Genomic DNA, 13,152 nt, shown 5'->3' with positions numbered 1-13,152 from the left:
TTCCTCTCCCTTCCTCTCTGTAAAAAAATTAATAAAATATATATTTTTAAAAAATAATAATAATACAACAATAAATTCTGTATTTTGTGTACTCACTACTATAAGCCTACTTTTGTCCTACACTGTATACAGTGACTAAATGTGTTAAAATAATTACTTTACAAAGTGAGGAAATAATTGTCTTTTTTATTTTAGACACTGTTTATTTCCCATCAACCTTATTTACATTTTGTTTATGAGTTTGCTGAAGAACAGCTTAAGACCACTCAGTGGTAGTTTCTACCCACTCAGTGGCCTGAGCAGTGGGAGCTGCAGCCCGGCTTTCAGGGGCATGTTGAGCTCTCCAGTCTTCAGTAGGAAACTTCTGGGCAGCCACAGAGGGCACCTGCGCCTTCAGACCAGTCTGCGACCTCAGGCTGAGCAGCAGTGAACTCCAGAGCTGGAACAGTCCGTTCACCCTGAAATTCCTCCCTGTCCACAGCCTTTTCAGCAGCGGTCTGCTCTTCCTTTTCAATCTCTTCAGGATCTCTGTAGAAGCAGAGGTCAGGCGCGACGTCCATGGGTGTTCCAGAGAATGGTACCATGCATGCGCAGAATTTCCTGGGCCAGTATCCACTATATCAGACCCACTGCGTAAGCTCCCTTGTCTTTGCCAGGGATGGTAATGTCTACATAGTGCAGAGGCAAGTCTGTGTTATACTGGGCAATGGTAGCCTGGTTAACATAAGACTCCTCTGTGAGAGGCTGCTGGTCAGAACTGGGATCAGTAACCACCAGAAGTCTCAGGACCCAGAAGTCTCTTGGGGTCTGATTAATGGAGCTTTCAGTAATGAGGTGGTCAGCAGCAGGAGTGGCTCCAGTGGCAGCAGCAAATTTCAGCACAGCTTGTTGGAGGATATCCCTGGAGGATAGGACACTGACATCACCTGGGTTTTCAATGGGCAACAATGGCATTAGCTGACAGCTAGAAGCTTCTCCCAGGTTTTCTTCAGATGTATGAGGTAGACGCCACCGCTTTTCCTTTTGCAGAGGTACTGTTCCATTCAGATCTCAAGGGCGGTGCCACCTAAGTGGGTTCCTGCAGTAAGGAGTTTGAGGACACCCTCCTCATTCATTTGCAGAGCATCAAGGGCTCCCTTTAAGTTATGTGGGAACCCAGAACAATGTCATATGGGTCCCTCTCTCAATAGCATGAATAGGCGAAAGAATGGACTTTTTAATAACTGGTACTGGACTACATTAAAATTGAAAACTTCCATTTGTTGAAAGATTCTATTTATAGAATGAAAGGTAAGCCACAAACTGATGAAAATATTTTCAAATCTTATCTCACAAAGGATTTACGTCTAGAAAACATTTATTTGAAAACTTCTAAAATCAATGAAAAAGACAATAGGAAAACTGGCAAAGCAATTAATCCACCACTTCATAAAACAGGTTACCTAAAGGACTGACAAATAATTACTTATTTATTTGTTTTAAATATTTTTAATTGATTTTTAGAGAGAGAAGAAGGGAGAGGAAGGGAGAGAAATATCGATGTGAGAGTGACACATTGTTCTGCTGCCTCCTGCAAGCCTCTACTATGGATCGAACCATTAACCCCAGCATGTTCCCTGACTGGGAATCAAACTGGGAACCTTTTAGTGCCTGGGACGACATCCAACCAACTGAGCCACACTGATAAATATTTTAAACATACTTTACCTCCTTGGTCATCAGGAAAATATAAATTAGAACCATAGTAGAAACATTTCCACACAGATAGCTAAAATTTAAGAGTACTATTATGGGTTTAATTGTGTCCTCCAAAAATCTTATGTTGGAGTCTTAACCCTAAGTATCTCAAAATATGTCTATTTGGAGATGGGGGTCTTAAGATAGGTAATTTAGTTAAAATGAGGTGATTAGGGTGAGCTCTAATCCAGTATGTCTGATGTTTTTATAAAAAATAGATATTTGGACACAGATAGGAGACCATGTGAGGGCGCAGGGAGAATATGGCCATGTACAAACCAAAAAGATAAAACAACCCTGTGGACACCTCAATTTCAGACTTCCAGACTACACACCTATGAGAAAATAATTTTCTGTCGTGTAAGCATTCCAGTCTCTAGTATTTAGTTGTGGTTGCACTAGCATACTAATATAATAACAACACCAGTGGGTCGGGGTATAAGCTGGTATAATCACTCTGGGAAACTTTTTTGGTGTTATCTGTTAAACCTGAAACAGTCTACTATCTAGCTGTTTTACTCCCAGGGTTGTAGATACATTCACCAAACGACATATACAATAATATTCATAACATTACTAATCTTAATAACCCAAATGGATAACAACCCAAATCTCCATCGACAGTAGAAAGGATATATGAGCTGTGGTACTTTTTACTCTGTATCTTTTTGGAACAATTAGACATAAAAGATAATTATTACATGCAGAAAGCATGGATAACTCTTGCAAACACAGTGCTAAGCAAAATGCCAGATACAAGGAGGAAGGAGGAAACAATTGCAAGTAGCATTGAGGCAGTGGTTACTCTGTATTACCTAAATGTTTTCTTGTCTTTTTTGTGGGTTATTTATTTTTTCTTAGTTTAAAAAAATATAGGGAAAGTACATCAACTGTTCATTCAAAATACCCTAAAGGCTCAGCCTCTCATTCAGAGAACAAGCTGAAGACCTTCCTTGGCTTACACCCTTCATACTTCTGCTGCTTCTCTGCCATGACCACATATTGCATCACCTTTGCTCACACTGGCCTCCTGGCCATTCCTCTAACACTCCAAGCTTACTTTCACTTTAGGGCCTTTGTAATAAACCCATGGCTTGCTTCTTCACTTACAACAGGTCTCTGACCGAATACTAATTTCTTGTGAGGTCTTCCTGATCTCCCTATCTAACATATTAACACAGTACAGATTACATAACTAAATTTTATTCTAAAATAATAAAATTGTTTAAGCAATGTAATCTGAGGTCAGTTACTCAAATTAAAGGAAATTATAGATCAATATCCCTGATAATCATAGATGCTAAAATCTACAACAAAATATTAGCAAATTGGGTCCAGCAATACATTAAAAAGGTCATACACCATGATCAAATGGGATTTATTCTGGGGATGTAAGGCTGGTACAATATCCACACATCAGTAAACGTGATATGTCACATAAACAAAATGAAAGATAAAAATCACATAATCAAATCAACAGACAGAAAAAGCATTCGACAAAATCCAGCACACATTTCTTATAAAAACTCTACTCTCAGTAGAGTGTGAGTAGAGGGATTATACTGCAACATAATAAAGGCCATATATGACAAACCTACAGCCAACATCATACTAAATGGTCAAAAACAAAAACATTTTCCTTAAGAACAGAAACAAGACAGGGATGTCTGTTTTCACCATTCTTATTTAACATAGTACTGGAAGTCCTAGCCACAATGATCAGACAAGAAGAAAAAATGAAAGGCATCAAAATTGGAAAGGAAGAAGTAAAATAATCATTAATCATAGATGACATGATATTGTACATAGAAAACTCTAAAGACAACCAAGAAACATGCTAGATTTCATAAATGAATTCTGTAAAGCAGCAGGATACAAAATTACCACCCAGGAATCTATGGCATTTTTATACACCAATAATGAACTCTCAGAAAGAGAAAAAAAAAAATCCCCTTTATCATTACAATAGAAATGAGATACCTAGGAGTAAACTTAACCAAGGAGATAAAATACTTGTACTTGGAAAACTATAGGACATTGGAAAAAGAATACAGGATGATACAAACAAGGGAAAACATTAACGATCATCCTGGATTGGAAGAATTAACATCATTAAAATGTCCATACTACCCAAAGCAATCTATAGATTCAACACAATACACATGAAAAACCCATTGGTATATCTCACAGATGTAGAACAAATACTCCAAAAATTTATATGGAACCAAAAATGATCCCAAATAGCTGCAGCAATCTTGAGAAAGAAGAACAAAGTTGGAAGTATCACAATGCCAGATATCTCTATGTATAAAAGTCTAAGTGACCATCTGGTTCTTCAACTGTTTGACTGTTTGACTGGTAGCTATGACGCTCACTGACCACCAGGGGGCAGACGCTCAACACACAAGCATGTAAACATGGAACAAATGGATGAATCTCAGAGGGAAGGGGGGGGGGGAAGGGCGGGAAGAGATTAACCAAAGATCTTATATGCATACTAGAGACCTGGTGAGATCCCTTGGCCTGGCCTGTGGGGATTGGGCCAAAACCAGCAGTCTGACATCCTCCGAGGGGTTCTGGATTGGGAGAGGGTGCAGGCCAAGTTGAGGGACCCCACCAGTACACGAATTCGTGCATGGGGCCTCTAGTTTAACTATAATACAAAGCCATTGTAATCAAAACAGTCTGGTAGTGGTATAAGAACAAGCATATAGATCAATGGAATCAAACAGAAACTCCAGAAATCAACCCATGCCATTATGGGCAATTAATATTTGACAAAGGAGGCAAGAGCATACAATGGAGTAAAGAGAGTCTCTTCAATAAATGGTGTTGGAAAAATTGAACAGGTACATGCAAAAAAGTGAAACTAGATTATCAACTTATACCATACACAAGAATAAACTCAAAATGGATAAAAGACCTAAATGTAAATTGTGAAAACATAAAAATTCTAGAAGAAAACATAGGCAGTAAAATTTCAGACTTCTCACTTAGCAAAATCTCCACCAATTCATCTCCTAGGGCAAGAAGAATACAGGAAAAAAATAAACAAATGGTTCTATATCAAACTAAAATGCTTCTGAAAAACAAAAGAAACCATCATCAAAATGAAAAGGGAACCAACTAAATGGGAGAACATATTTGCCAATGAAGCATATGATAAGGGGTTAATTTTCAAAATATATAAATAACTCATACAACTCAACAAAGGAAAACAAACAATCCAATTAAAAGTGGACAAGGACCTAAATAGACACTTCTCCAAAGAGGATATACAGATGGCCAATAGACAACAAAATAACGCTCATCACTAATCATCAGAGAGATACAAATTAAAACTAAAATTGAGGTATCACCTCACACATGCCAGAATGGCTATCATCAATAAATCAACAAACAAGTAACAGTGATGGTATGGAGAACAGGGAACCCTAGTACACTGTTGGTGGGAATGCAGACTGGTGCAGCACCGTGGAAAACAGTATGAAGTTTCCTTAAAAAATTAAAAAATGGAACTACTGTTTGACCCAAAGATCCAACTTTTGTGAATATATCCTAAGATTCCTGAAATACCAATTAGAAAGAATATACTAGTATGCACCCCTATGTTCATAGAAGCATTATTTACAATAGCTAATATCTGGAAACAGCCCAAGTGCCCATCAGTAGATGAGTAGATTAAAAGCAATGGTGCATTTATACAATGGAATACTATGCAGCTGTTAAAAGAGGGATCTCTTACCTTTTGAAACAATATAGATAGAGCTGGAGAATACAAAAATATAAAGATAGTGTAAGAAGCCTCTGGGACAACTTTAAGCATACCAACATTTGCATCATGGGGGTGTTGGAGGAAGAGGAGAGGGAACAATAAATTGAAGACCTACTTGAAGAAATGACAGAAAACTTCCCTTACCTGGTGAAAGAAATAGACATACACGTCCAGGAAGCGCAGAGAGTCCCAGACAAGAGGAACCCAAAGAGGCCCACACCAAGAAACATTATAATTAAAATACCAAGGGCAAAAGACAAAGTGAGAATCTGAAAAGCAGCAAGAGAAAAGCTATAAGGGAATGCCCATATGACTGTCAACTGATTTCCCAACAGTAACTTTGCAGGTCAGAAGGGAGTAGCAAGAAATATTCAAAGTAATGAAAAGGAAGGACCTATAACCAAGATTATTCTACCCAGCACAGCTATCTTATAGAATTGAAGGACAGATAAAGAACTTCACAGACAAGAAAAAGCTAAAGGCATTCATCACTACCAAACCAATCTGTATATATAAAAGGCTAATATGCAAAATGTCCCCTTGGGAGTTTGACTGGGAGTTTGATCACTCGCTATGACTTGCACTGACCACCAGGGGGCAGTGTGGAACGAAGGAAAACCCCGGCCAGCGGCCAGAAGGCCCCAATTGGCCCTGATTGCAGGCCAGGCCTAGCGACCCTAACCCTGCACAAATTTCATGCACTGGGCCTCTAGTATTATATGAAATATTGAAGGGTATTCTTAAAGAAGTGGAAGAAGAAGAAGATATAAAAAATATGAATAATAAAATGGCAATGAATACACATTTATCAACAATTGTATCTAAAACTCAAAATAAATGAATAAGGAATCTAATGAACAAAATAAACTAATAAAATAGGTCCAGAGGCATGGATTCATGGAACCGACTGACTGATCTCAGAGGGGAGGGCTGTGGGGGACAGAAAGAGACTAGCCATAGAACTCATATGCATATATGTATAGCCCATGGGCACAGAGAGTAGTGTGGTGAAGTCCTGGGGTAGAGAGGGGGCTGGGTGGAGGAGGGGAAAGGAGGGGAAAATGGGGGACATCTGTAACACTATCAACAATAAAATAATAAATTTAAATAATCCAATATAGTCAACAGGACATATAAATCAGTGGAATAAAGAGGTGCTTAACTTTGGCCTTCTGCCACGTACAAGTGTTTTGTTTCACCACATCTATGAATTGTAAAATTATTCAGTATGATTTAGGCACTATTTCCTCTTTGTAGTCAAGACAAGTATGGATTGCATTGTTTGATAGAAAACTGCTTTCTTCAATCTTACATATTTTCTCCAAAAGAAGTGTTGTTCCTTGTGCAACTATATCTGATTTGTCTTTCAAATACATTATACATTGTCTAATTAACACAGACACAAATAATGATATCTAAGCTGAAATTAGAATTTCCCTTTTCTAAAGAATCCTATTAAAATGTTCCCACCTAACCATTTGCTTCATGAGTTACTGTCCACGGGTAATTCTTATTCATAGCTGGCGGACTTGCTTCTTCATTATGAATGCTCCACCATAAGCACCCAGGCTGTCCTTTTTCCCCTTGATCAGAATTGGTCCACAACCTGCTTGCAAGCATTTCTATGGAGTCAGAGATAAACACAGCAAGTCACCTTCCCCTGATTTATTATTTTTATTAGGATTGAAATCATTACCATGGAAGAGTGCCCACCAGGCTGTTTTGTTAAATCATGATCAAGACTTAACTCAGTAAGACATTCTTATCTGGTTGCCAACTTGCTAAACTTTTGTCGTTTTCATCAGTTTTGTTTCTTTTGCACTTAAATCTCTAGCTCTAGGCCTCTTATCTAATTTTTCTCTGTCCTTTGAACGTTCTGCCAATTTCTCTTGCTTCTGTGACTAAACCCTTTTTACTTATATTGTCTTTATTTAAATTTTGTTACTGTGGTTGGTCTTTCAGAGTATAAATGGAAATACTCCAGAGATGTTGCGTATTTCCATGCTTCTATGTCAAGTTTGTGAATCACAATGTATTAAAAGACCAGAAGACTAAGCGTCCATGATTTTAAGCTGCTACTATCATATGTATAGCATATGTCTCTCTTCCAGACTGTGATCATTATGTAACATGATTGTCTCTATCTTGTTCCCGCTGATATGTCAGGGCTACCTCAGTGCCTGTCACATAGACAATGCTTAATAAATGTTTGTAAATGGAATCTGTTTGCTACCTTCTATTTGGCACTCGCACAGCACATCTATACTTCAGATATCCTTTGCTATCCATTTACTTTCATTGATTATTTAAATCTCAGACTGAAATAATTCTAATGTAAATGCGTTCTTTGAATGCTCTTCTGGTCAGAGTGTGGACTGTTCAATAATGGAATTCTGCAATTTTACTTCCCATTAAACTCTATATATTTTCTCCTAAAATATTATTCCTGATAGAATAAAACACATCATTTTCTATCCATCATTTCAACCTCTTATAGAAGAGAAAAAATAATTCTCAAAGAATGAATAATGACAATGGGGAGAATTATGAAGGAGAAAAGTAAGTTAAAACTAAACTGTGAAAATTATTTTGTTCAGATGAATATGTGAAAAAAATAAGTTGCCAATATAAAAGCTGTGGCACTGAAAAGAGCAGCATCTTTCCTCATTAACCTATAATGAGATGATGCTTGCAAGGACCAAACTATCAATGGCTTTCCAAATAGAACTCCTCCAATGTTCTTTTGGGAAAATTAAGCCAGACCGAAACCTAGTTAAAAAAAAAAAAAGATACAGTATTTTAATGTATTTTAACAGCTCTGAGGTAAGATGCATAAACAATAAGAACTAGTTTTCTTCTTTAAGGAATGCATTTCAACACAAGAGAAATAAAGCAGCAATCAAGAGCTTCAGAGGATTTATACTCATTTTGCCCTTTTTAGCTAATTAAGTGACCCCAATAAAGTGGAAGGCATCCGTTTTTTAAATCTCAGGATCTCAGAATAGTAAATTATATCTGCAAATCAAAACCCAATGCTCAGCTCTGCTATCAGAGAAAGGGCAAATTCATGGGTGAATTAATTTAGTTTTTGTTTCATCTATTTTTTCATTAAGTTTTCATCTTTCCACCACTTATTGCTTAAGTTTTCAGTTCTAATGAGAGAGAGAGAGAGGAAAAAAAGAGAGATTAAACTCTTGGCTAAAATTAAGTTTTTGAATGGTCTCTTTTATGTTTTTACTAGAGGCCTGATGCATGAAATTCGTTCATGGTTAGGGTCCCTAGGCCTGGCTGATGATCAGTGCCGATTGGGGTCTTCCGGCTGCTGGCCGGGTCCTTCCTTCATTCTGCACCACCCCCTGGTGGTCAACGCACTTCACAGTGAGCGAGTGAACTCCCGGTCTCCCTGTCAAACTCCCGAGGGGGCAATTTGCATATTAGGCTTTTATGTATATAGATGTTTTCTCTCCTGATTGACTATTAGATTACAAAATCAATTAACTATCTTAGTATTAAAAAATTCTGAAATGATGTGAGGAGATTATTTAAAAAATAAAAAGGTAAAAGGTTTTGTTGTTTTGTTCTAAAATGGAAAAGCATGTGTCCGGCAAGCCACATCTAAAAGGTGGGTCAAAACCCTGACTTTCAAGGAGGCCTGTGCTGCTGCGTCACAGGGCTGCCAAGAGCGGCTCCCAGCTGGGGAAAGTTCTAGCTGGTGCCAAGGAGAGGACCTGTCTCCAGGTCTACAGAGATGTGAAACCTCTTTCTTCAGAGCCTGCATGAAGAAAGTTTGCTGAAATCTAAGATTAAAGAGGAAGATAAAATTGGAGGAACTGAATAGGGACATAAAGCATGAAAAGGTTTGCCATATGACAAGCTGGTGCAAAGATTGGTTCAGTAAAACATCCATAAATCCATCTTTCTTACGAGGCTGCATCCTATGGGTCCTACAGGTATTTTTATAAAAACAGAGTCAACAAAAAAGGGTGTTCAATTATTACTATGTGAAAGGTTTTGTTATATTTAACTTCACGTTGTCCTCAGTGCCTACAGGGTTTAATAAATAAGTACTCATTTAATTTAATTTAATTATAGGTAGAAAGTCTAAGTACTAGTAGCCATGGATCAAGCCAGGGATATAATTTTATTTTATTTTTTACTTTAGCATTACATTGACAATTTACTTTCTTAGGAAATAGATTTACTTAAATAGCAAAGACATTTATTTAACCACATAGTTAAATATAAAAATAATGGTAAACATTTTCAAATATAATTTCTTTTACATTTTTTTGCTTAGTTAATTTTGTTACTTAACTAATTTAATTAGGTTAATTTTGATTGACACTGATAAAATAATATTCATATATTAAAAAGGAAACTTTACTTTTAGATAAAATTTTATCAGAGTTAAAAAATAATTCTGACATAATTGTTTGTTTACTCAGAAACAGAATGGTGTTCTGTACTAATCATGGATATCTAAAAGATAATATTATATGCTAATATCAATGCTTCCAGCTAAGTTTTTTAAAAGACAATTTTATAGTACTGTATCATAAAAGTGAACTTGGCAGTATGTAAATATTTAGCATAATTTTTCTGCTTAGAAACTTATATTATTGATTCATCATGCCATTTTTGAAGATAGTTCTTAAAGCGACTGTTCAGAGTGATAACAAAATAGTTATTTCTCTACATTACACATGAAACACTGCTCTTTCGTAAACATCCCGATGTAGTCATGCTTCAGTTTTACTTATATTCCTCTTTTACCATAATCTAGCCCAATGCACAAAATGTTATTTATCAGGTAGCTATCACATAATTCGACTATTTTATTGAAATACAGTAATATTGTAAACCTAATATAAAACCAAACATCATACAAAAAATAAAAGGTGTCATACAAATTTTTGCAAAGTCTACCTTATGACTGAATTATTTGCCAAAGACTTAAAGAATATGCATATATTGACTATTCTTAAGAAACCTATTACAATTCTTCATCCAGAAAGGTGAGCATTGACTGAGAAGAATGTTACATTTGGTTTACATTTTGTCCTAGGGTCACACTTCCTATTAGGAACAAAACAATGATGTGCATTAAATAGTTAAGGTTAACTATTTAACCTAATGCCATCATTGTTTTATTCCTAATAAGTAAAATGCTCTCAGTTGGATCTAGACTTGATTGATGTCAGCAGAATGTAGAGATATAAGAATTTATAACCTTTTTGACATAAACAATTGAACTTTATTTGATTTTTCTTGTCTTTTGACACATTGTGCCCCGTTGCCACATCCCCTCAGGATTGAGTGCAGAATTCCAACCTCCTGTCTTAGAAGAAGACAAAACAGTTTTGTTTCTAATAAAAAGAGCTCCTAACCAAAGAGAAAATGAGAGAGACAGGGGACACAGAGACTATTTGTAGTGTGATTTGGTCTATTAGTTAATTTCCTTTTCTTTATAAATAAAGGGTTAATTTGACAGTGGGACAGAAAAGACTATGGTATCCGAAACCACTGAGCTCAGGGAGCCAATATAGTGTAGAGTGGCCGCCCAGGGCGGCCTCAGAGACATACCAGATGAGAAGCAGTGCTAGCGCCCAGGAGTGCGGGGACTTCACATTGCCCCCAGCTGACTGCTCTCACACCAACAATGGTAGGAGAGGCAGTAGATCCACAGTACAAGACTGCTTTCTTCACACTTCTATTCTCTGTGAAAAGGCGTTCCAGCATACACCCCTTCCCAAGTACTCATTTCTGCATAAAATGATTGTTGTTGGAGCCTTATGTGTGACGTGAAATCTACTTGTGCGACTATGACCACAGTTAATCACATGAAGATAAAGTGTCTAACCAAACTGCAGTTATATTTCCAGCTGAATGTGAGAACTGCCACCAACTGGTGGTAACAATTTGTCTCAATTAACTAAACTCTCCTGTGTAGTATGAATGCTGGTTGCACACAGGTAAATTGAGTAATTTAAACTCAGGTCATCTCTCAAATGACTGAGCTCCATTTCTGGCTCCCTATCTGGATTGCTTTGCAGCCCAACTTGGATCTCATCTGATCACATTGCCGTATTGCTAAGAAGGAGGTGATATACAAATATTTGGATATTTAATGCCAGCAATGGCAGGCCAAGTCTTTATTAAGATGGCATATCTCTTTTTCTGACTCTTCTGCTTTCCTCTTCCCACTGTAAGGGCTTCTCTGATCACATTAAGCTCACCTGGATAATCCAGAATATGCTCTTTATTTCAAGGTCAGGTTATTAGCAACTTTAACTTCATCTGTAACCTTAATTCCTCTTTGCCATGTAACATAACACATTTACAACCTCTAGGGATTAAGGTGTTGACATCTTGGAGAACCATTATTTTGCTTACCATAGAAGTCTCTTTATGACAACTGAGATAACATTTCCCATTCATAAGAGGGGTTGTCATTTGTATGGTACACAGATAACCAACATCAGTCCTGCAAAACACCTAGTAGCTTGAGCCACTAAGACTAATTCTGGACTCAACCATGCTATTGTGGATGTTTCTTCTAACAGTTGTTACACATGGTGGCTCTAGGATTGGATGAGGTTTGAACTTCAGGGGAACGGTCTATTGGTTTACAGCTAGAGTCATGGAATACCACTTTCTCATTAAAAAATAGAAAATATCATTGCTACCAATTTTATTGGTTATCTTTTTTGCTGAACAAATGCACACTATTACTTTCTTATGGTTTTGCTTTTCTCTTGGAGCTTATTCCATTCCTTTTGGAGGTATAGCTCAGCATCCAGGTGATCTTGATTACTACTTGATTTAAAGTGGAGGAGGTTGAAGGAGAAAGGAGACTGATATGTGGACCAGGGCAATGATCCTAAATAGAATGCTGTGTTCTCTTATTATATGTTTCTAAATGATTTTGGGGAGTGAGAATTTTGTCACAATAATTAGTAGATAATTATTCTGGCATTTTTATGGAAAAAGATCAGGAAGATTAGGATATCTATAATGCCCAGAGCAGCAGGAAATAATGTATTTTCCTATATCCTGTACATGTGTTTATACACATTGTTTGTAACCCTCATAATAACTTGCTTAGGTAGGTATTATAAACCCCATCTACATATTGAGAAACTGAGGCTCAAGGAGTATAAATGAACCCTCCAAAATTCTAACTGAGGTCATTCTGGCCTTTCATCTTACCTACTAGAGCCTCCACTCTGTCACACTGCCTCAGTGTTCAGGCACAAATTCTACTTACCTTTTCTAAAAGCATGTCTTCACTAGGGGAGGACCCTCAGCCCGTCCTGCCCCCTCTCACAGTCCCGGAGCCCTCAGGCGATGTCTACTGATGGCTCCCTGCAGGAAGCGGGCCTAAGCCGCAGTCTGGCCTCCCTCTGTGGAAGGCTACCAGGCCGATCAGGGGAAGGCGCCACTCCCATCATCCCACTGCTGCTGCCACTGCTGGCCACCGTGGCTTCTGGCCCTTGGCCCTCGCTTCTAAACGCCGGCCCCGCACCCCTGGTGGGTGGGGGTGATCTGGGGTCAGGCCGGCTGGGGAAAGGGCTGTGGGAGGTTGAGGCACAGCAGGTCGCACCCTGACCAGCCTCTGTGGAGGCATGGCACCGGGACTG

At 37.8% G+C, this 13,152-nt stretch overlaps 1 pseudogene; it reads right to left on the bottom strand.

Annotated features, from left to right (window-relative positions):
* Positions 1-256: 256 nt before the first annotated feature.
* LOC103287965 (40S ribosomal protein SA-like) lies at positions 257-12,794 on the bottom strand (annotated as a pseudogene).
* Between the last annotated feature and the right edge of the window lie 358 nt (positions 12,795-13,152).

This window comes from Eptesicus fuscus, chromosome 2 (assembly GCF_027574615.1).
Source record: "Eptesicus fuscus isolate TK198812 chromosome 2, DD_ASM_mEF_20220401, whole genome shotgun sequence".
Lineage (NCBI taxonomy): Eukaryota > Metazoa > Chordata > Mammalia > Chiroptera > Vespertilionidae > Eptesicus > Eptesicus fuscus.
This window is presented reverse-complemented; position numbering and strand designations above follow the sequence as displayed.